Source organism: Cricetulus griseus, chromosome 5 (genome assembly GCF_003668045.3).
Source record: "Cricetulus griseus strain 17A/GY chromosome 5, alternate assembly CriGri-PICRH-1.0, whole genome shotgun sequence".
NCBI classification, from domain to species: domain Eukaryota; kingdom Metazoa; phylum Chordata; class Mammalia; order Rodentia; family Cricetidae; genus Cricetulus; species Cricetulus griseus.
The window spans coordinates 112,757,644-112,782,256 of record NC_048598.1 but is presented as its reverse complement, the minus strand read 5'-3'; the positions used below and the strand labels follow the sequence as shown (position 1 = coordinate 112,782,256).

The 24,613-nt window shown below is 40.4% G+C and overlaps 1 protein-coding gene across 5 annotated transcripts in view; it reads left to right on the top strand.

The window, feature by feature from the left end:
• LOC100751845 (SUMO-conjugating enzyme UBC9-B) overlaps nt 1–24,400 on the top strand; it is a 213,836-nt gene extending 189,436 nt beyond the window's left edge. For 3 of the 5 annotated variants that reach the window (XR_004770304.1, XR_003485983.2, XR_003485993.2), the window contains 2 exons: nt 17,857–17,985; nt 19,324–24,400. The gene's annotated coding sequence lies outside the window, so the exon portion shown is untranslated. Of the gene's footprint in view, nt 1–15,989; nt 16,009–16,275; nt 16,449–17,856; nt 17,986–19,323 lie in introns of those variants that run through there. The other 2 variants (XR_004770305.1, XR_003485998.1) reach the window with 2 other exon arrangements.
• Nucleotides 24,401–24,613: the final 213 nt, after the last annotated feature.

Sequence of the window (24,613 nt, the reverse complement as noted above, 5' to 3'; positions counted from 1 at the left end):
AAGGGTTTCAAGCAATTTTCTAGGATAGAGGGCACAGTTAATGATGGCAAACCATCAACAGACTCCATCTTCTCTGTGCTGTCCTTCACACCTGCACATAATGCTACAAATATTGGATAGCTGTGTTGCCTCCTTGGGAGTGGGCCGTAATTGAGGAATGATTAAATGATATTGTTCTGAGAAAGAGGTTTCAGATATTTGTGAACATCACAAGAAATCACTGTAACCCTTGAGGTAGGCATGAAACATTCCTATATCTGTTTCTCATGTACTCTGCTGAGCCTTCCTCACCTCACCCTGGGGTAATAATTGTAAGTCAGTAGGTATCCACTTTGATTTTCTTTTATATTATCCTAGGACCTAGAGGAATATAAGAGCTATGAAGGAAGCACAGACATTGATAATAATGTGTTCATAGGTTAAGTCTGAGCCAAATAAGGAATTCTTTGTGCTGAGAAATATAGTTAACCTTTTGGACACTTTTTTTTGTACACAATAGCTACCTAAGAGGACAATTGCCTAGTTAATCCTGGGACAAAGCTGGTGATGTATATTCTTTACAGAGTCATGAGCCTTCCTGTTCTCTGTCCCCTCTATGAGTGGATTTTAATGCTCAAGATGTTCTCTTGATTTAAATTTTTTATTATCCCTGGGTTTGGGTGTTGTTTATATTATGTGTTCCACAAAAGAATTGTTTGTGTAAGTCTATAAAAGGGGGGGTATTCTCAACACCAAAGAAAACCAAGTATGGTAGTGCAAGTCTGAAAACACAGCACTTAGGAGGTACAGGTAGAAAGATCAGGAGTTAAAGTCCAGCTCTGGCTACATAGAGAGTTCAAGGCCACCCTGGTGGAAATAAGACTCCATCTCAGAAGAAAACCATTGGTACTTTGTTTCCCTTTGTGTCTTGATTTCATTTTTCCTTTATTGTTAGAAATTTAGGAGGCTGCCAGCACTCAGTTTTACTCTGAATGACAATTAGCTTGTCACCTGGAGTTTTGGGGTTGCCTCAGATGGGTTTTTTGAAGGATGGACATTCCTTGAAGACCTTGCAAAAGTTGGCAAAATGGTTGTGGTTGGGTTGACAGAAAAAGTTTCCCATTAGTTTTGTGCTCTTACCTCCAGGCAGAGCTGGAAAGCCTGCAGAGGCAGTATCCATGGCATATTTCTTCATTTTGCTCTCTGGCTAGAGGCCTGCATTTGCAGCTGTACCCAGAAGCAAGGTCAGTTAGTACTTCATGTTGCCCTGAATTTGAGAGGTTGAGCTCTTCTGTCCATCCAACTCCAAATTTAATTGTACTTTTTCCTCTAGGTTATTGTAGCTGTGCCAAGTATTGTCACTGTACACCACACTAATACAAAGAGAGAATTAAGTGCTATAGATGGCCTCTGTCCTAATGCTCAAGTCAAAGTGTGTGAGATGTCAAAGCATTCTTGAGACATTGTTTTTCCAAACTGAAGACTGTAATTTGGTATTTCTGGCATCTCAGCATGGGAAATAGGTTTACAGAGTAAAATATAATTGTGTAACCTATCAAAACCTTGAACTTAATCAGTTGTGTTGGGAGAAAGATGACCAGAGCCAAACTCATCTGAGAGGCTGTCTGCCTCATTTCTGAAAGAGCTTACAACAAAATTCTTCCCCTTTGAATGATGTTTCTTCCATGGTAAATCTCTATAATTTGTTATATTTTCTCCATTTAATGATGGGTTTCTCATTACATCATTTGTTTTGATTTGTATTCACAAGGAGGAGGACAGTATTGAAAAATAAGAATTTGGATGTCTTTGAGAACTAAAAGTCAACTGAGGGTATTAAATGTTTATAATGAAGGGGTTGGGAAATGGCTCATCCTGCAAAGTTCTTTCTGTAAAACAGGAAGCCCTAAGTTCTGATCCCTAGAATGTGGGACTGGTGGCATGTTTCTGTAACCCCAGTGCCTAGGGGTAGGAGGTGGTATAGGGTTTTACTGGGGAGGAAGGTGAAGTTAGAGGCAGGAATATCCATTGGGCTCACTGGTCAGCATGCCTAGTTTGATTTGGTGAACTTCGGGTTCAGTGGGAGTCCTTGTCTCTAAAACTATGGTGGAAAGTGACTCAGATGACCCAACATTAGCCTCTTGACTCTAGACTCATGCATGTACATATATATTACACACACACACACACACACACACACACACACACACAATTTATCCACAGGGCTCCAATCACGATGAGACGCACTCATGAGGGCACTGTTACTGTGCATTAAATGTCATAGCTTGAGAATGGGGCTCACTTACTATTGCTCAGAACTTCCTAATACTTGAGTTAAAAATTGTAAATTAATAAAGTGATAACAGTCTGTCTGCACTTCAAGCATTGTCTTTCATTTCCATGGCATTCTCTTTCATGGGGGTTCTTCCTCTCAGGTAGGAGGACTGACTGAGGGTAAAAATCAAGCTTGAGCTTGCAGAGAGCACAGGAGTTTTAAAGTATGTGAGTTCTCACAGTAAGACTACGTTGTTTTACATCTAGACTATTATTTGCACTGGCTGTGCTTGGCAAAGATAATTGCCCTCTTTTTGTCCTTGCTCCTCATCTGCTGTGTGGTTAATAATGGTAACAAATGAGAACATGCCGAAAAAGCATTCAGCAGAAGTCCCCTGCACCGAGAAAGTACTTTCTCCTCTCTCCACATGGCTCACAGTCTCACCTGTTTTGAGTACCTGTTTAGCCCCCAGTTTGTTAAGGAAGTTCCACCAAGCATCCTATAAAACACTACAGCCTTCCTTAAACCTTATGATGTAGTTGGCCTTTCTGCTTTGCCTATTTTTTTCTTGTTCTTTTTCATTCTATTGGGATAGTATCATATCCTCATATATTACAGTTATACTGTAATAAAGTTTTATCGTAGAAATGGAATATGTTTTAATGGGAGAGAAAACTAGTCTTTTTAAGAATCTTGTTTTTCTTTTTTCCTTTTAAAGAATAAAAACAAAAAGTCATCTAAGCTAAATGCGTCTCTATGACATCTTGGTTAAAGTTTCTGGTGAGCTTTAATTTACACATCAAATCACCCCCACATGATAAATAAACACCAGATAAATATCTGGTGACTTTGTAATGTCTTCTATGTTTTCTGCATGTTCAGCCCCTTGATTACTAGCTATGGTCACCTCTAAGCACAGATTATAGCCACATTATAAATGAGTAGTTTGGGGTTTTATTTGAATTAAAGATGTCAGCAAATATTCCCCTTTGTCCTTGGCCTACCATTAGGAGAAGTCTGTTTGGAGCCATCAAGGCTCTAATAGTCTCATAAATTTTTTTAGAGTTTAATCTCTGCTCACTTGATATTCTCCTTGCAACATTATGAACCCCCTTTTCTATAGTGCTTCTTTTTGATAGTTAAAACACAGGTCCAACACTTCCCCCCATCCCTTTCTGAATAATTATGTTTATCATATTCCACTAACAGAGTACCATCTGCCACCTTATTTCTATCTGCCATAGTATCACATAGAGCCCCATCTCCATCATTGTTTCTCGATTTCCACTATCTCTGTGATTGAGTTTTCCCCTTCATCATACTGTTTTCTTGGCTAGCTTTTCTTGAGTAAAATTTTACTTAATGTACCAACATCATTAAGCAATTTTCTGAGGTTTAATCTAAGCTTTAAATTACCTATCCTCACAGCAAATAAATACCAGATAAGTGAAGATTAAGGGTTAGAGCGTGCGCCAAAGATGAACTGTGATCCGGGATGGTGAAGTCTCTTTATTCAAGAAAACACCAGAGCAAGAGGCAGACCAGAGCGAGGTTACAGGAACCCAGCAAGTGGGGCCAGAAAAGGGCTAGGGTCTTCCAGTGCAGCCCTTAAAAAGCTCCCTTATGTCACACTGGCTTTCCTTCACCACGCCCTTATGGGCAAGTCCGGGGTCCACCAGGCACCTGTCCCATGACTATTGGGCGGGGCTAGGGTGTCTCCCTACAGATAAGTATCTGCTAATTTCTTCCCCTGACAATCCCTTGGTATTCCATACAACTTTGGAGACCAGGCCCAGGTTTGATATACTTCTTGTAATATATAGTTCAATCTCCCTTATACTCCCCAAGTAACAATTCATTCACAAAGATTTCTCAGTTTTCCCACAAAGCTGCAGTCTCTGTCTTTACTTCAATGTCTTCATTCAATGTTACTTTCACTTTGATATGCTCACTAATCACTTGCATGCCCCTGTTTTCTCATTGTACTCGATGTTTGTGTTTTAAGATGTAGATGTGGTTGTTATCCAATGTACTTTAATGTACACATCAAATTGCCCCACATAGTAAAGAAATACCAGTCAAATGTCTGCTTATATTGTAATATCTTTTATGTCTTCAATTCCTTCATTCATAACTATGGTCACCCCTAAGTCAAAATTGTAGCCACATTAACCATGAGTAGTTTATGTGACCTAAGAAAGAAAGACTAACCCAGTGGATTCAGAGATGATGTTCATCAATTCTCCAGAGGAGGGGTCATGCAATTACATATAATAGGGAAGAACAGTCTGGTGGTGTAAATGAGAGTAAATATTTGTAAGTATCACCATTGTAGTTTCTGTTTCTTCACTGCAGAATCAGTGAAGCAAGTTTTGGGGTACAACAACAGATTCTAGTTGTCTGGTACTGGTACTGGGGTGATCAGAGCACTCTGTATTGATACTGACCTAGTCAATAAGAGTTAAATGATATAGATATATGGGGAATGTTGATTTGGAGTTGATTTGTTTTCCTGAGAAACATCTGCTTCTAGAACAGTCTTTTATTATCTATAGGAAGTGGCTAGCCAAGTGAAGGCAACCTCTGAAATATTAGTAGAGCCCAAAAGTCAACATACCAAAAGCAAAAATAAAAGTTCTTAACTAATGTATCTAGTTTTCCTTAATCTCCAGATCTTTTAATAATCAAATTCCTGTCTTTGTTCACAATTAACTGCCATTGCCTATTTATACCAAGTAATGTTAACATTCTGTTTTTACACTTGATTAGAACTCTAGTATTAACGGTCAATACCTTTCCTTAATCTTCCAGGAGATACACTATATTAGATTGAAAGCTTATGTCAGTTTGGAAATGGTTACCTGATATTTCACTTTCCATCTACATACTTCTGCCTTCTCTTATCTTCTATTTGTTCATTTCAGTCAACAAGGTATTCACATTTATGAAAGCTCATGTCACCTATTAATCCATCCTCTCCACTCATGGACTTCACAACTCCTTGTTAATTTCCAATTGTTATCAAATAAATTGCACAGCATTTTCAGTTTATCTATTTACTGATACTCTTAATTCTTTATGTAGTTTGTAGATCTGATTACATCCTTTCAACTAAAACCAAGCAGTTTCTTTTCAACTCTAGAATGATAAAAGTTGGGTGAATATTATTCCTATCAAGAGAAACTCCTTGATTGACTTTCCCAGAGAAAGGACAGACAATTTCAGAATTACTGCTCTTTCTTATGGCTTTTGCCTCTTCTTTGATGGAGACGACTTTGAGTTTTTCATAGCTAGTTAAACCATTCTCTTCAAAGAGCTGTCTAACTCAGTGGATGCACCTTGTACTGTCCTTCTATCATTATGTGTACACCATTAGACTGAAAACCTCCTAAGAGCAACGTCTCCTTTTCATTCACCTCTGTGCTTTCCATAGTAAATAGTAGCAAGCTTTATGAATAATATGTATAGATGATTTTTTTCATGGGACAGCATTACAAAGCATTTTAGTAAGAATCCTGACTTTAGCTAAATCCTTAATTCAGTGCCATTTTTAAGAAAATGAATATATCCAACAAGTAATTAAATGCATCCAAACAATTACTCTACAAATGTTTGTTTGAATCAACCAGTGAAAGTTCCAGATTGACAAATTATCTTATCTTATATTATATATTGTACTCTAAGTTCTCTGTGTGCTCTTTTGACTACATGCTTAAATGTTTCAAAAAGGCTTGGGCAAATGTGATGCATTTTATGTAAGAAAGGAGGGAAAGTGAGATGAGTTAGGTTGTTTATATGAGAGCCAAACAAATCTGTCATGTAGAAATAACCTAGTACACTATGAACTCCTCCACACTGCCAGTCTTGTGAGGGCAGCCACCATGATATCTTGACTGGAGATTTCGAGGGGGCCAAGAACAGTGGGAAATCTGATTTGCAATGTTCTGTTGAGTAGACTATCTGCTCCTTAATTATTCACCCAGTGGGATCAGAGCAGTGAGAGGAAGTGGGAAAGAGAATCACAAGATTTCAGCAGAGGGCAGATCCTTTGAAGTTGTCTTGTGCTACTAACATATGGTTTCTGTTGAACATCTCACTGGGAGAGATGATCCTCTATTGAGGAATCTCATTTTAAATTAAGACAGAGCTAATTATTAAGAAATCTCTTTTTATTGATCTGAAATTTGCTTCCTGTAAGTTTTACCAAATGTCCCTCATTTTATACTCTTCTGACTCTGAAAAAGTATTTTTCCTTTTGGTAAAAATAGAGTTTTCCCCCTCACATAATAAACCCTGATTATGATTTTCTCTCGCTCTACTCCCTCTACCTCACCTACCATTCCATCTGAACCCACTCCCTTTCTGTTATTAGAAAACAAACAGGCATCTAAGGGAGAAAGATAAGACAAACTAAAATAAGATATAAGATAAAACTAAACACATTGAAGTTGTGCAATATAAATAAACAGAAGTAAATGAGCTCAAGAACCAGAGACCCACTCATTCACATACTGGAGAATTCCATGAAAATACTAAATTGGAAGCCTATGTATATGTATATGTGTATGTATATGTATATGTATATGTATATGTATATGTATATGTATATGTATGCAGAGAACCGGGTATAGACCCATGCAGTCATGTGCATGCTGCCCTAGTCTCTGTGAGTTCATATGAGTTTTGATCATGTGGATTTAGATCATGTGGGTCTTGTTTTCTTGATGTCCTCCATCCTCTCTGGCTCTTACAATCTTTCTGCCTCATTCTTCCATGGCGTTTCCTGAGGCCTGAAAGCAGACATTTGCTAGAGACATCCCATTTAGGTCTGAATGTTCCAAGGTCTCTTACTGTCTGCAAGTAACAATTCATTCACAAAGATTTCTCAGTTTTCCCACGAAGCTGCAGTCTCTGTCTTTACTTCAATGTCTTCATTCAATGTTATTTTCACTTTGATATGCTCACTAATCACTTGCATGTCCCTGTTTTCTCATTGTACTTGATGTTTGTGTTTTAAGATGTAGATGTGGTTGTTATCCAATGTACTTTAATGTACACATCAAATTGCCCCACATAGTAAAGAAATACCAGTCAAATGTCTGTTTATATTGTAATATCTTTTATGTCTTCAATTCCTTCATTCATAACTATGGTCACCCCTAAGTCAAAATTGTAGCCACATTAACCATGAGTAGTTTATGTGACCTAAGAAAGAAAGACTAACCCAGTGGATTCAGAGATGATGTTCATCAATTCTCCAGAGGAGGGGTCATGCAATTACATATAATAGGGAAGAACAGTCTGGCGGTGTAAATGAGAGTAAATATTTGTAAGTATCACCATTGTAGTTTCTGTTGGCAGAATCAGTGAAGCAGGTATAGTAGAAGGTGAAGAAACCCAACTCAAAGGTGCAGAAAACATATTCAACAAAATCATAGAAGAAAAGTTTCCCAACCTAAAGAAAGACATGCCAATGAAAGTACAAGAAGCCTACAGAACGCCAAATAGAGTGGGCCACAAAAGAAAGTCCCCTTGTCACATAATAATTAAACACCAAACGTACAGAATAAAGAAAGAATATTAAGAGCAGCAAAGGAAAAAAGCCAAGTAACATATAAAGGCAAACCTATCAGAGTTACAATGGATTTCTCCATGGAAACTCTGAAAGCCAGAAAGATCTGGATATATTTTCTACCAACTTAGAGAGAACATGGATGCCAGCCCAGACTACTATACCCAGCAAAGCTTTCAATCACCATAAATGGAGAAAAGATATTCCATGACAAAACCAGATTTAAACAATATGTAACCACTAATCCAGCCCCATAGAAAGTACTGGAAGGAAAACTCCAAACTAAGGAAATTAACTACACTCACAAAAAGATAGGCAACAATCCCACTTTACAAAAACCCAAAAGAAAAAGCAGGGTAAATCCACATACAATACCACTGCCAACAACAAATCAAAAACAAACAAGAATAAACACTCAATGGACCTTAATTTCCTTCAATATCAAATATCTTAACTTGCCTATAAAAAGACACAGGCTAACAGATTCGATATGAAGACAGAATTCATTCTTCTACTGCATACAAGAAACACATCTGGAATTCAAAGACAGTCATTACTTTAGAGTAAAGGGTTGGGATAAGCTATTCCAATCAAATGGACCCAAGAAATGAGGTAGCTATCCTAGTATCTAACAAGTTAGACTTCAAACTAAAGTCAATCAAAAGAGATGAAGAAGGTCATTTCATATTCATCACAGGAAAAATCCATCAGGAAGAAGTCTCAGTTCTAAACATCTATGCCCCAAATACAAAGGCAACAACATTCATAAAAGAAATATTATTAAAACTCAAATAACAAATAAGACCTCACACAGTTATAGTGGGAGACTTCTCACCACTAGACAGGACCACCAGACAGAAACTTAACAAAGAGACAAAGGAACTAACAGAAGTTATGACACAATTGGGATTAACAGACATTTATAGAACTTTCTATCCAAACACAAAAGAATATATCTTCTGTTCATCATCATATGGAACCCTATCAAAAATCGACCACCTTCTTAGCAACATAGCAAACCTCAACAAGTACAAAAAAATTGGAAGAATCCCCTGTGTCTTATCAGACCACCATGCTTTAAAGTTAGAAATAAAAACAAATCAAAGTGCAAAAACCTACCAACTCATGGAAATTGAACAATACACAATTGCAACATTCCTGGATCAAGGAAGAAATAAAGAAAGAAATTAAAAACTTCCTAGAATTCAATGAAAATGTAGACACAACATAACCAAACTTATGGGACACTTTGAAAGCAGTGCTAAGAGGAAAGTTCATAGCTCTAAGTGCTCACATGAAGAAACTAGAGAATAGCCACACCAGGGAATTGAGATCACAGATGAAACCTCTAGGAAAAATGGAAGCAAATTCACCCTGGAGGAGAAGATGCCAGGAAATAATCAAACTGAGAGCAGAAATCAATAAAGTCGAAACATAGAAAACAATTCAAAGAATCAATATAACAAAGAGTTGGTTCTTTAAGAAAATCAACAAGATAGACAAACTGTTATCCAAACTAACAAAAAGGCAGAGAGAGATCATGCAAATTAACAAAATCAGAAATGAAAAGGGGGGCATAACAACGGACACTGAGAAAATCCAGAGAATCTTCAGGTCATACTTTGAAAACCTGTACTCCACAAAATTTGAAAATTTAAAGGATATGGACAATTTTCTTGACAGTTATCACTTACCAAAATTGAATCAAGAACAGATAAGCAACTTATACAGACCTATAAACTCTAAGGAAATAGAAGCACTCATCAAAAGTCTCCTTACCAAAAAAAGCCCGGGGCCAGATGGATTCACTGCAGAATTCTACCAGAAATTCAAAGAAGTGCTAATACCAATACTCCTCAAATTGTTCCACAAAATAGAAGCAGAAGGGACATTGACAAACTCTTTTTACTAGGCTAAAATAATCTTGATACCCAAGCCACACAAAGACACAACTAAAAAAGAGAACTACAGACCAATATCCCTCATGAACATTGATCACAAAAATTCTCAATAAAATCTTGGCAAATCGAATACAAGATCCTATCAGAGAAATCATCCACCATGATCAAGTAGGCTTCACCCCAGGGATGCAAGAATGGTTCAACATATGAAAATCCATCAATGTAATCCACCATATAAATAGACTGAGGGAAAAAAAAAACATGATCATCTTACTAGATACCGAAAAAGCCTGTGACAAAATCCAACACCCATTCATGATAAAGGTCTTGGAGAAATCAGGGATAACAGGAACATTCCTCAACATAATAAAAGCAATATGCAGCAAGCCAACATCAAATTAAATGGAGAGAAACTCTATCCAATTCCTCTAATATCGGGGACAAGACTAGGCTGTCCACTCTCTCCATACCTCTTCAATACTGTCCTTGAAGTCCTAGCTAGAGCTATAAGACAACAAAAGGAGATCAAGGGAATACAAATTGGAAAGGAAGAAGTCAAATTCTCACTATTGGCAGACAATATGATAGTCTACATTAGTGACCAGAAAAACTCAACCAGCGAACTCCTTCAGCTGGTACACACCTTCAGCAAATTGGCAGCATACAGGATTACCTCAAAAAAATCCATAGCCATACTATATACTGATGACACATTGGTGGAGAAAGAAATCAGAGAAACATCACCCTTTACAATTGCCACAAACAACATAAAATACCTTGGGGTAACACTAAGCAAAAATGTGAAAGATCTGTACCATAAGAATTTTGAGTCTCTAAAGAAAGAAATTAAAGAAAATACCAGAAAATGGAAAGATTTCCCATGCTCTTGGATAGGTAGGATCAATATAGTAAAAATAGCAATCTTGCCAAAAGCAATCTACAGATTCAATGCAATCCCCATCAAAATCCCAACACAATTCCTCACAGACCTTGAAAGAATAATTCTCAACTTTATATGGAGAAACAAAAGACCCAGGATATCAAAACAACCCAATACAATAAAGGAACTTCTGGAGGCATCACCATCCCTGACTTCAAGCTCTATTACAGAGCTATAGTCCTGAAAACATCTTGGTATTGGAACAAAAATATACAGGTAGACCAATGGAATAGAGTTGAAATCCCTGATACCAACCCACATACCTACGAACACCTGATTTTTGAGAAACAATCCAATTTTATATGCGGGAACAAAGAGAACATCTTCAACAAATGGTGCTGGCATACCTGGTTGCATACATGTAGAAGACTGCAGTTAGACCCAAGCCTATCGCCTTGCACAAAACTTAAGTCAAAATGGATCAAAGACCTCAACATAAATCCAGCTACACTGAACCTATTAGAAGACAAAGTGGGAAATACCCTTGAATTAATTGGTACAGGAGACTGCTTCCTGAACATTACACCAGTAGCACAGACACTGAGGTCAAAAATTGATAAATGGGACCTCTTGAAACTGAGAAGCTTCTGAAAAGCAAAGGAGACAGTCAGCAAGACAAAACAGCAGCCCACAGACTGGGAAAAGATATTCACCAACACCACATCTGACAGAGGGTCGATCTCCAATATATACAAAGAACTCAAGAAGCTAGTCCCCCAAACACCAAACAACCCAATTAAAAAGTGGGGTACAGCACTAAATAGACAATTCTCAATAGAGGAATCTAAAATGGCTGAAAGACACATAAGAAAGTGTTCAACATCATTAGCCATCAGGGAAATGCAAATCAAAACAACTCTGAGATATCATCTTACTCCTATCAGAATGGCCAAAATCAAAAACACCAATGACAGTTTATGCTGGAGATGATGTGTAGATAGGGGAACACTCCTCCATTGCTGGTGGGAGTGCCAACTCCTACAACTACTTTGGATATTTGTATGGCGATTTCTCATGACAATGAGAATCAGTCTACCACAAGGTTCAGCAATTCCACTTGTAGGCATATACCCCAAAGAAGCACATTCATACAACAAGGACATCCATTCAGCTAAGTTCATAGCAGAACTATGTGTAATAGCCAGAACACGGAAGCATCCTAGATGCCCCTCAACTGAAGAATGGATAGAGAAAATGTGGTACATTTATACAATGGAGTACTACTCAGCCGGGGAAAAAAACAACAATGGAATCTTGAAATTTTGCAGCAAATGGATAAAAAAATGAAATAAACCCTGTATCTTATCAGATCACCATGCTTTAAAGTTAGAATTCAACAGCAACACAAATTACAGAAAACCAACAAAGTCATGGAAATTGAATAACACCCAATTGCACCATTCCTCGGTGGAGGAAGAAATTAAAAAAAAAAGGAATGAAAGAGTTCCAGAAATTAATGAGAATATAGACACAACATACCCAAACTTAAGGACGGTCTGAAAGCAGTGTTAAGAGGAAAGTTCATAGCACTAAGTGCCCACATGAAGAAACAGAGAATAGTCACACTAGAGAATTGACAGAACACCTGAAAAGTTTAGAACACACACACACACACACACACACACACACACACACACACACACACACACACACACACCCCTGCATGCATATGCACAGACATTAGCATCCTTCACTTCTTTTGGTTTTCCTAGTGCAAAATTATTAATTTCCTTTATTTTCTTGGGTGTATTTAACCCCATTGGGTTGGAATTTTCTTTTTACTACCTTCTGTGGTGCTGTATTTGTAGATGGATATTGTTTAAATGTGACTTTGTCATGATGTATCTTATTTTCTCCATCTAGGGTGATTGAATATTTGGCTGTGTATAATAGTCTGGGCTAGCATCTGTGGTCACTTGTAGTCTACAAGATATCTGTCTAGGACCTTCTGGCCTTTAGAGTCTCTAATTCTAATAAGTCTGCCTTTTTGTTATTTGGTCCTTTTCCCCTGTAACTTTTAATACTCTTTCTTTTATTTGCACCTTAATTGTTTTGATTATCATGTTGTGTGGGAGGCTTTCTTTTCTGCTCCAATTTATTTGGTGTTCTGTATTCCTTTGTAGGTTATAGAACTTTCCTTGTTTAGGCAAGGAAAATTGTTTTCTGTGATTTTATTGAAAATATTCTCTGGGCCATGAACTGAGATTCTCTCCTCTTTCTAATCCTATTATTCTTAGGTTTTGTCTTTTCATAGTGTCCCATAGTTCCTCAGTCAAGAACTTATTAGATTTAACATTTTCATTGACTGATAGATCAATTTCTTCTATCATATAGTCTATGATGAGATCTCTGTCTTCCATCTCTTTTATTCCTTTGGTGATACCTGCATCTATAGCTGCAGTGTGCTTACCTAGATTTTTCCATCTCCAGGATTCCCTCTGTTTGAATTTTCTTTATTGCTTCTATTTCCAGATTCAGGTCTTGAACTGTTTTATTCATTCCCTCACTTGTTTCTTGGATTTTCCTGGATTTCATTAAGGAATTTATCCTCTAGGGCCTCTGTCACCTTCATGAGATTGGATATAAGGTCATTTTCTTGTGTTTCTACTGTGTTGGAATATCTAAGGCTTGCTCTAGAAGCAAAGTTGGTTTCTAGTGGTGTAATATCCTCTTGACTACCATTACCTGTGTGCTCAACCTGGCTTCTAGGGTCTGCATTTGAATTACTATAGGTTTAGATATCTGTTTCTGAGTTTATCTTTGTTGGCTAGATTTTTTAATTTTTTGGTTATTTCGGGGGGTTGTTTCCTCTCTAATTTTCTGTCCTAAATGACCTAGGGCTGTGGTGACCAGGAAGACTTTAGAACCATTAGAGTGTCCCCTCTGTGGTTCTGACAGCCTGTGTGTTATGTGGGGTTCCAGGTACTGCCTTGATCTGCGGGCTTCTTGGTATTGATGTGACTTCTAGTAAAACAGCAAATATCTGCTAGAGGTGTGGTTTTGGGGAGGGAGTTGGGGAGAACTAAACAGGCTTTAATGATGGTTAGCTGGCAGTGTCTTGCCTCAAGTTCTAGTACCAGTGAGTTCTCAGGTAGTGCAATAGTATTGTGCACCAGTTGTGGCCTAGGATGTAGAGCCTAGGAAAGCAGGTTAATACCTGTTTGTTTTTAATTAACAGTCACTAAAAAATAATAACAAAAACTTTACAAATTAATACCTTGTTATTATGGAAAGCAACATGAATGTTTTTAATGAGACAAAGACAGTTTCCAGGAGATCTAGAAATCACACTACCGGATAATGGTCTAAAGGAAACAGCCAGCATGCCAGAGGCTGGCTCACATACTCATGGCAGGGACATTCCAAATAGCAACATGGGAATCACCAAGTGTCCATGTACCTTTGAAGGAGTAAAGACATGGAAATGCCACACAGTGGGAAACAGCTCAGCCATCACAACCTTCATTTACAAAACTAGAAACAGTAACGGCTTTATGCAACTACTCAACATGGTCTATATATTAATAGCAGTAACCTGTGGTTGATTGCACTGCCTAGAGATAGCCCTATTTCACTGTTCTGAGGATCATGTTGATTCTGTGTCAGCCTTATTGTAGGTATGAGTGGAACAAGGATTTTACATAAAATGAACTTTCTAAAATCCTAATTGGGGTTCTTTATGACATTGGAATGGTGGTAGGACATATGAATCCCCATAAGGATCCAGTGGGAAGGTAGGATGACACACTTCCCATTGTAGAGGCTTGACGCTACAAATCCTGTGAGTGACTATGTTGGCTGAAAAGCAGTACAAATGTTTAGGTCACAGAGAAGCTAATTCATGGGGGATTTAATTTGAACCCCAGGCAACTGTGAGTTTCAACATAGAATTAACGTGCCAGTGTAACATTGGATGGCAGTGCAGATGACTTTAAAGGTGACCCCTCTTAAAATTCTAAATCTAAGGTTTTAATCAGGATTGGACAGACTTTGTCCTTTCAGCCACTATTGAGGAACATGCTTTGTGTAGAGAGGAATACCATTCAGAGTAATTAACAAACAAGTCTGTCTGTGCACAAATATTGCCACACAGAACCTGTGTTCAATAGTGGTCAGTCAGCAACAACCTACTGGTCCCAAGGGGACAACAAAAAAGGCCAGGCCCAGGACATAACTGTGGCAGCCCCTTCATTTTCTGAAAAAGCCTGTTCTTCCACCCTGCATGCTGACTTCCTACAATCACCAAATACACATACACCATCCTCATGCTCATGTGCCATACTACAGGGAAGGCTATCTGAATGCAAACAAACACAGTGAGACTCCCTTAGACAACCTCATGTAAGCAATTTTACCTCCAAGATCAGAGACAAGATAATTAAGCCAAAGGTTTAAAGCTTTTCATAATTAATTGTGGAATCGGGCTACATTGTGAGGAATCATGGTGTTCCATGACCAGGAGTGCTCAGCAATTCCCAGTATATGGTGTTGCTCGTATTTTACAACAACCATTCCTTCATGAGAAACACTGAAAACCTAGTGACTGAGACACTGCACTTCCAGCTGTGGGGAAGCATGGATTGACAGAGTTCCATGTCAGAGTAAGGTGTACAAAATCAGCCCACTACTACATAACCTTCCAGCACATGGGGACAGAGGGTTGACAAGATTCTGGACAGCATGATGATCTACTCACACAGCTGTTAGGGTGGAAGGTTGGCTGAGGTGGCACAAGTAAAAGCAGGGGCTCCCAGTGATTCTGCACCTCACAAGCAGGGCTCTGCCTGCATCTATGTCTGTGGAGATTCATGCACACAGTGTGTAAGAGTTCATTACTCATCCGGGCACTTTTGTACTTTACATTCTAAAACCCAGGACCACAGGCATTCCTGGGTTTCCCTAATAGGCTACAACACTAGTAAGCCAAGAGACACATGGTGTCCATGGGTCAGGTTAGACAACAAGGCCTCTATGGTTACATTTGGAGCCAGATACATGGTGTACTGGCGAGCTCAATGCAGCCTGAGTGACAGCAATGAACCATGAGGGCTGCAGAGAATCTGAGAAAATGAGGCGGAGGGTGAGGTTCAGAAACAGGTGCTGAGGATGCTGCTTTTGTATCAGTTGTTTTCCTTGTCTCAGGGCTGATGGAACCTATGGGAAAATGAAGGGCTGACAGGAAAAACATGGAGATGATCCCCAGGGAAAATCTATGGGAAATGCTTCTACAGACTTCCACAAAGCTAAGAGATTCTGAGGATGCTTGCACAGCAGAGAACAAGGATGGGCCAGGCTAGGAGAGAACTGAGGCCTGGATGTCCTTTGGGATTCTCAGAATGAGGTGAGGTGAGACCTATGTGACCTCACAGGATAGAACCCTGCCCTAGTAACATCAGTGGTGTTACCTGAGGACAACTCAGACCCCACCAAGGAGGACTGAGAGTCAAAGCAAGAGCATGAGTCTCAGCAGGTTTGGGCTGTTACTTGGTATGGACACTACAAGATAGTTATCCCATGGGTTACTCCCTCAGTGTGAGGCACTTCCTCACTAGAACTTTACATATAGAGATTAAAACATACTGAGGTGCTTGAAATGTCCCTCACTTAGGACACCTCATCCAAAGAACTAGAAACTGCAGTAGTTAGAAGTCTCACAGCAGTAGGACTGGCAACTGAAGATCACAGGGAAAGAAACAATTAAACTCAACAGTGACAGGGGCCCTGGAATGAAGCCACACAGAGGTATCTGGAACAAGACTCAAGTCTCCAGTAGCAGCCTAGGTAAGAATCAAGGGTTCTTGTTTGTATGTCCACGTTTGACCTTCATCCTAGCTTGTCCAGGGATGATGAGCAAACCCTATGAGATACGGATGTATAAGCTTACATGGTATTGAGAGTCCTTTTATTTGTACTCAGATAGTTGACATTATGTAGGAACAAACATTAATGTCACTATCACAGGAAACACCATGGCAGCACTCTCCCCTCTAATTCTGTACTTATGTACATATTTTCACCTGGATGTGTGTTACTGACGTCTATGCTCCTGTCTCCGGGTTCACATCCATGTGGGAAAGTTCATGTAGATGATACTGAATAATGTCACAATCTTCCAATAACAACTTACAAAAGGCAGGGTGAATTAATGCTCTGGCTCTGTTAATATGATGACATTACGACCTGTACAACACCCCACTTTGCTGGGACAGTGCCCTCAGCACAAGATGGGGATCCATGGTGGTTCCTCATGTCATACTCAGGCACCTAGGGAGAAGTTGGACAGAGGTGTCCTCAGGCCTCTGTGACCTCATAATAGCTCATTGCCATGGTAAAGGCTACGGACTATAGAGGGAACACAGTGTCTACTGGGGTTGGCTGGGATTCAGATGGAACTGCAGAGTGGAAGGAAGTTTGGACTAAGTGGTTGGAGAAACACTAACAGGATTCGTGGGATGAAGGCCTAATTTAAACTCCATGTTCTCTTCTGTGAGGTGAGCAGGATATGGGTATGAAGCATAACGTGGTCTTGGAGTGATCATTTCTTTCTCCATTTTTTAATTTAAATTAGACAAAGATTATCTTACATGTCATACCCTGTTCCCTCTCCCCTCTCCTCTGCACCCGAATAACACTCCCAACTATCCCATACTATTTCTGCTCCCCAGGAAGAGTTAGATCAAACATGGGGGCTCTTCACTGTTGTCATATCCTTTGGGAGAGGGTATAGGCTCTCCACTGTGTGTCTTGGATCAGGAAGTATCCCTCTATGTGTAATGGGCTCCCAAAGTCCATTCCTATGCTAGGGTTATCTAGTGATCTACTCAAAGAGGCCTGATAGATTTCCGAGGTCCCTTCACTGACATCCACATTAATAGGGTCTGGATCATTTTGGAGTGATCTTTATGAGGACCTTGCTGTAGCAGCAGAAAAAGATGAAGACTATCAGCACAAGTGTCCAAGGTTCTAGTCAAAAGAGGACATAAGGATGTTAGAGCCGCTAGTCACCAGATGATGCTATCAGAGGACAACCCCAGATTGTACCATGTGAAGAGACTTCAAGCTACATACTCTCACAGGATAAAGCTCTGTTGTTGAGACACAGGCCAGGGACAACTGTCCTCTACGACAGCCCACAGTGTCCAGACATGTCAGTTCTTTTCTTTTACTAACCTCCACCTGTGTTTGTCAGAAAAGGTGACCAAAGCTGAGGAAGAGCCAACACCTGCCTCGGCACTCCAGTTCCCAACTGTGACAGGATGGAACTCTGCTGTTATGCTGGTCTCCAGGAACTGACTTCTGACGATCATGGCAGAGCCAGGTAGGGGAATTTCATGACATTCTGCTTTCTGGGCAACCCTCATTTCAAGCTGATTAATGGTGGTTGAGGGACAGGTTAGAGGACAAATATATCAACCATCTTGGTTCTCAAGGTCCTATTGATGGGACACTGCAAGTTTCATGATGAGAAAAACTTGCTGATAAAAATAACAGGAGAAATGATAGGACGAGATTTGAGCTTTTCACACTGGGGATGAGCATGACCCATTCAAACCATTCAAACTGGCCTTGTTCTATACAGAGATGGTGTTCCCTGCTAATGTAGGAAGACGAGGTGTAAGTTTGATAAAGAAAATATTTTTCAGGGAATCCTTCAGGTGCTTCCCCTAAGTACCAGTCCAAAATTTACCCATGTGCTGTGTAAACTTTCAGCATACCTGAACAGAGGAAGGCCTGTCCTCTGTGACCTCACAGGAGGGTCACTGTCATGGTTATCTGTGTGACCTAGTTCTGAGAGAAGCAGAGCACATTGTATTGGACCAGGATCTAACCACAAAGTGACCTCACACCAGTTTATTTATTGGAAGGGGGCATTAGAGAAAAAGTGAGACTAAGGCACAATTCAGTGTCACAGGTTTTTAGCGCACGAGACACGTATGATTTTGAGAAGAGTTGCATTAGAAAGGAAGGGAGGGACACTCTGTCTTGAATGACATCCAGGGAGAAGACACCACCTCCACAACAGAGAAAGAGGCTTTGAACATCTGCACAGCCTCCAAAGTCTTTACAAGGCATCTTCTAAACCATGGTCCTCAACCTTCCCAGTGATGTGACTCTCTAATACAATTCATCGTGTTCTGGTGAGGCACAACCAGAAAATTATTTCCATTGGTTTGACATAACTGTAATTTTGCTAGTTTTATGGATTGTCAAGTAAAATTCTGGGAGACACACATTTGCAGAAAGGATTGGAACCCACCGGTTGAGAATCAATGCTCTAGACACATGAGCTGTTGCTTTAAATTTTTGTAATATTTTGTCATGGGATCTGACCACAAACCAGGCAGAATCCTCCATGGCCCTCAATGGGATTCTCTTAACTCTCTATGTTTAGAAACAACATTCTACCCACAGGTGTACATCTAGCTTCCCACCAAAGACACAGTCAGATATGCGATAGGATACTTTCCCAAATCCATTCACTCCTCCATATTTCATCTATTTGTGTAATGTTTAGTTTATTTCATCTGAACTGTGGGTTATGTGTGTCTGTGTCCTAAGGGGGAGGTCAATGGTGTTCTGACTACATTTGACTTGACAAAGAACAACTCCCAGTATTTGTCCTGTGTCATATAAACCTGTCTATTTTTATTTACAGACAAAGTCTAATGACAATGCAGCATTGGACACATGATGACTGCATTGCCTGGCTTCTGAAGAAAAACAGGTACAGGATCAACCATAGCCAATATACTCAGTCTGAAGACTGAACACTAAAGAGACTAGTTAGAGAGGCCAAGGCCAAGCAGGGGCCCTGAAGAAGCCTGAGCTAAAAGTTTAGCTGGAAGTATCTGAGCATTAAGCACAAAGGTAAAGATGCATAAACCTAAAAAACTAAGTGAACCATGGCAGACAACTGACCATTGTACTGCCAAACCTCAATGGACAAGGGAAGTGTGCCAAGAACAAATCTGAAGTGAAAGAGCCCTGCACCAAAAAAAAAAAAAAAAAAAAGTGGGCATGGCAATAGTTAACCCTAAGAAGCCCAGGACCAAATGAAGATTAGATGGGGTCTGGACAAATCCATGACCCTGAATAATACCAGGCCTAACGAGAGGTTACGTATTGACATGGACAAATGTCTCAAAGGCGGAGGACAATGCAAAAAGAGTGATCAAACCATGACCATTAAGTAGCCTGGGCCCTAACACTGGAGTTGTTTGGGTTTGGGAAAATTCCTGATATGAAAGAGATCCAGATCAACATAAGAAGTGTTGTGTACCTGGACAAAATCCAGACCATGAAGAAGCCCAGGGCTGAATCAAGATGAAATTTGGACCTGAGCCAATCTCAGAGCATTACAATGCCTGGGCACAAAAAGATGGTATATGTCCCCAGGAATATGCTACAAATGAAAGAGGCCCAGGTCAATCTACAAGAGTATTATGATTGGGCCATTCCCTAACTCTGAGGGAGCCTAGGCCAAAATGAATAATAGTAAAGGCCTGGCCTGACATACATCCCAGAAGAAGCCCAGGCCCAAAGCAAGAAAAAAGGTGGGCCTGGGTCAATCCCTGAACTTGAAAATATCTAGAACCAAAAAGATTTGATATACGGGCCTGGGACAATTTCACAAATGAAGAGGCCCTTGTAAAACCACAAAAAATATGCCTGGAACAAACCCTCTCCCTTGAGATGCCCGGGCCCAAAGCAAGAAGACATGTGGGCCTGGGCTCACACCTTAACCAGAAGAATCCCAGGCCCAAAGTAATAGCAATGAGGGCCTGGGCCAGTCCCTGAAACTAAATAAGCCTGGGCCCCAAAGGAGGTGATATATGGGCCTGGGGCAATTTCACAAATGAAGAAACCCATATAAAACCACAAAAGAATATGCCTGGAACAAACCCTCTCCCATGAGATGCCCCAGCCCAAAGCCAGAAGATATTTGGGCCTGGGCTGAACCCTTAATCTAAGAAGCCCAGGCCCAAAGAAATAGGAGATGTGGGCCTGGGCAGTTTCTCAACTTAAACATGCCTGGGCCCAAAAAGAGGTGACAGATGGGCCTGGGACAACCCCACAAAAGAAATGGTCCAGGTAAAACCACAAAAGGAATATACCTGGACCAAACCCTCTTCCTTGAGATTCCCAGGCCCAAACCAAGAAGACATGTGGGCCTAGGCTAATCCCTTACCCTGAATAAGCCCAGGCCCAAAGTAATAAGAGATGGGGGCCTGGGCCAGTCCCTGAAACTAAAGATGCCTGGGCCCCCAAAGAGGTGATAGATATGCCTGGGACAACCCTACAAAAGAAATTGTCCAGGTAAAACCACAAAAGGAATATACCTGGACCAAACCCTCTCCCCTGAGATGCCCAGGCCCAAACCAAGAAGACATGTGGGCCTGGGCTAATCCCTTACCCTGAATAAGCCCAGGCCCAAAGTAATAAGAGATGGGGGCCTGGGCAAGACCCTGAAACTAAAGATGCCTGGGCCCCAAAAGAGGTGACAGATGGGCCTGGGACAACCCCCCAAAAAATGGTCCAGGTAAAACCACAAAAGGAATATACCTGGACCAAACCCTCTCCCCTGAGATGCCCAGGCCCAAACCAAGAAGACATGTGGGCCTGGGCTAATCCCTTACCCTGAATAAGCCCAGGCCCAAAGTAATAAGAGATGGGGGCCTGGGCAAGACCCTGAAACTAAAGATGCCTGGGCCCCAAAAGAGGTGACAGATGGGCCTGGGACAACCCCCAAAAATAAATGGTCCAAGTAAAAGCACAAAAGGAATATACCAGGACCAAACCCTCTCCCTTGAGATGCCCAGGACCAAAGCAAGAAGACATGTGGGCCTGGGCTAATCCCTTATCCTAAAAAGCCCAAGCCCAAAGTAATAGGACATGTGGGCCTGGGCCAGACCCTGAACCTAATGATGCCTGGGCCCCAAAAGAGGTGATATATGGGCCTGGGACAATGCCACAAATGACAGTGGCCCAGGTAAAACCAAAAAGGGAATATGCCTGGACTAAACCCTCTCCCTTGAGATGCCTGGGCCCAAAGCAAGAAGTCATGTGGGCCTGGGCTAATCCCTTAACCCAAAGAAGACCAGGCCCAGAGTAATAAGAGATGAGGCCCGGGGCCAGTTTCTGAACTTAAAGATGCCTAGGCCCAAAAAGACTTGACATATGGGCCTGGGACAATCCCACAAATGAGAGAGGACCAGTTGAAACAAAGAGGACTTTGTTTGGACCAAACTCTCTCCCTTGAGAGGCCTGAGAACAAAGCAACTAGAAGTGAAGGCCTGGGCTAATATATAACCCCAAAGAAGTATGGACACAAAGCAATATATGTGGACGTCAGGCAACACCTGAAATGACAGAGGCTTAGGTCAAGTAGAATAGGAGTGTGCCCAACAAAATTCAACCCCTGATTCCTTGAATAATTACTAAACAGAAATCGTTCTGGATTAATCCATTACCCAAGAGAACTGGGCTCAAACATAGGGCACTGTGCCCAACCAAATCTGAAGTGAACAATACTAATAGTATATACTATTAGGTTCTCTGTTCCAATGGCTAATTTTCAGTTGATATAATATCACCAATCCAGCATGTGTGGACAAATGTGAGATTCAACATCAATAACCTTGAATTCATCCGCATCACTTCCTGGACTGATGAGTGATACAAATGGACCACCTGGTCATCTTGTAAGTGATGCTCACACACCATGACATGCAATTCAGTCAACATGCACAACACATGAGCAAGGATGTTTCCCTCACCATACTATGACAAGGATTCACCAAAATGACTTATCAGTGTGGACATGCAAAACAAAAAAAGGGTGTTATGCTGCACCCTGTAGCTGTCTGACATATAACTTAATCTTGACTTAGATTGATTCTTTTAGAATCTGTATTTCTTGAAAGTACCTCAGGCCACAGCCTTTTAAGCCTGAACCATAGGGTGTCTCTCTCTGAGTAACTGACACATGGACATTGTATCTTCCAAGATTCAGATCTTAATAATGAACGTGAATATTACACCAGGTGCAAGGACATTAACAGACAAAAAAGTAAACCCATCAGCTTCTTGAACCCCAAGTAGCCTGGGACCTTTTTCATCGTCAAGGGTGTGTGGGCCGCACCCTCTCTCTATTCAACCCAGGATAAAATGACAACACAAAGGAGCTGGGCATTCATGGAACTACATTAAACCTTAATGACCAGAGGAAATGGTCATACCTAATATCCCTGAACTATTCTTACAACAGACATTACCTTCATGTAAGTTTACTTTGTAGGATATCAATGTATGATAGAGCATGCTTGACCATCAAAAACATGAAGTCAAATTTCAAGTGTGTTTGGGCCACACCCTCTATTCTTCCAACCCAGACTCCTTTAACAATGCAGGGGATCTTGGACCAAACCACATCATTGAAGTTACCTGAACCACAAATGATCATCAACCAACATGGACAGACATTGTACTTAGGGATGTGTGGAACACAACCTAATTTTATGTCTTACCACATGCTATTAGAACTTCAAGAAATGCAGGAAAAGTTGATGTGATGCTTGAGCTAGCCCACAGGTAACCTTCTAACAGGAATGGACTCACTGGACTAACAAAAACATTGACAGTTTAATCATTGATTTTCCACATGCTACTCACAAGATTTATAGACTAGCACAACTTCCAATCCAAACTCAGGCAACATGATCAAACCAGGGAGTCAAGATTACCTCACAGCCTTCATTAAATCTGGGTCACACTGGGATATTAGATAACATAGGCACACTTTGGGATAGAGGGTGTGTGGGCCGCATCCAGTTATCCCCGGTGTCCAATTTCCTTCAAGACTACAACAGATGAAGGACTGCACTGTAATCTCAAGTGTGACCTGGACTGAATTTTAATACCATGGAGTGATATTCTGGAAAATGATACAATAGTGACATAATGGGATCCTGCCAGGCAATTGTTATCATTGTGATCTGGAGGATAATTTACCACCAAGAAACCTGGGCCAAACTTTTCTTACAGAGTTATTAGCAATAACCCTCTCTTAATCAAACCAAGGATGCAAGCTCAAATGGGAGGACAAAAGACTACAGAGGATAGCATTCATGATGTCTGGGTCACACCAATAAAGCAATCATGGCAGACATTGCCATGAGGGGTGTGTGGGCCGCATCCTAGAACCATTATAGTCCAACTGTCATCTTGTCTACAAGAGATCCAGGACAAGATGATCTCATGTGTGACTTAGATAACACTAAGAATCCACAGGACATGGAACAACCACTAAGTCCTATGTTAGAGGTCTAATAGGTGACATAAGCATATCAAACACCAAGAACGCTGTCCAAATCCTCTTAGCCTGAAATCCCAGGTTCCCTTCCTACTCCCTGTTGATTTTCATCCTCAACCTGACCTGATTAGAAACACCAAGTAACCAAATAAATTAAGAATGTGATGACCTACAGTACAGACACAATTTTAAAGCTAATGTGTAATGTTGGAGGCATTTTTATTGGTATGCTGACTGTCTAGACATAGTTTCTGAGACTTAACACCTCATCTGAGCTGAACTAAAAGGAGCTGCAATTATACCATGATTTCTATAAATCTCTGCATTCTGAAGCCGTGTAGGCTTACAATTTTCTTCCTTGTGCATTTCAAGATCTAGCACTTTGTATATAGTTTTCAATAAATTTGATGTTCAACTGCAACGATGGTTTACCCTGAAATGCTTTTTTTAGCCCTTTCCCTATTTTCTAACAAAGATCTGCACTCTTTAGATTGGAGATTTAAAGGACAGGCTGTGATGGTTACCCACAAACATCAAGTGTATGTAGTTAGCTCATCTCTTTCTCACCTGCTCCCTCCACATGTATGACACTGCAATCTCAGACCTCATCCTGAAGATCATTACACCGCAGTCC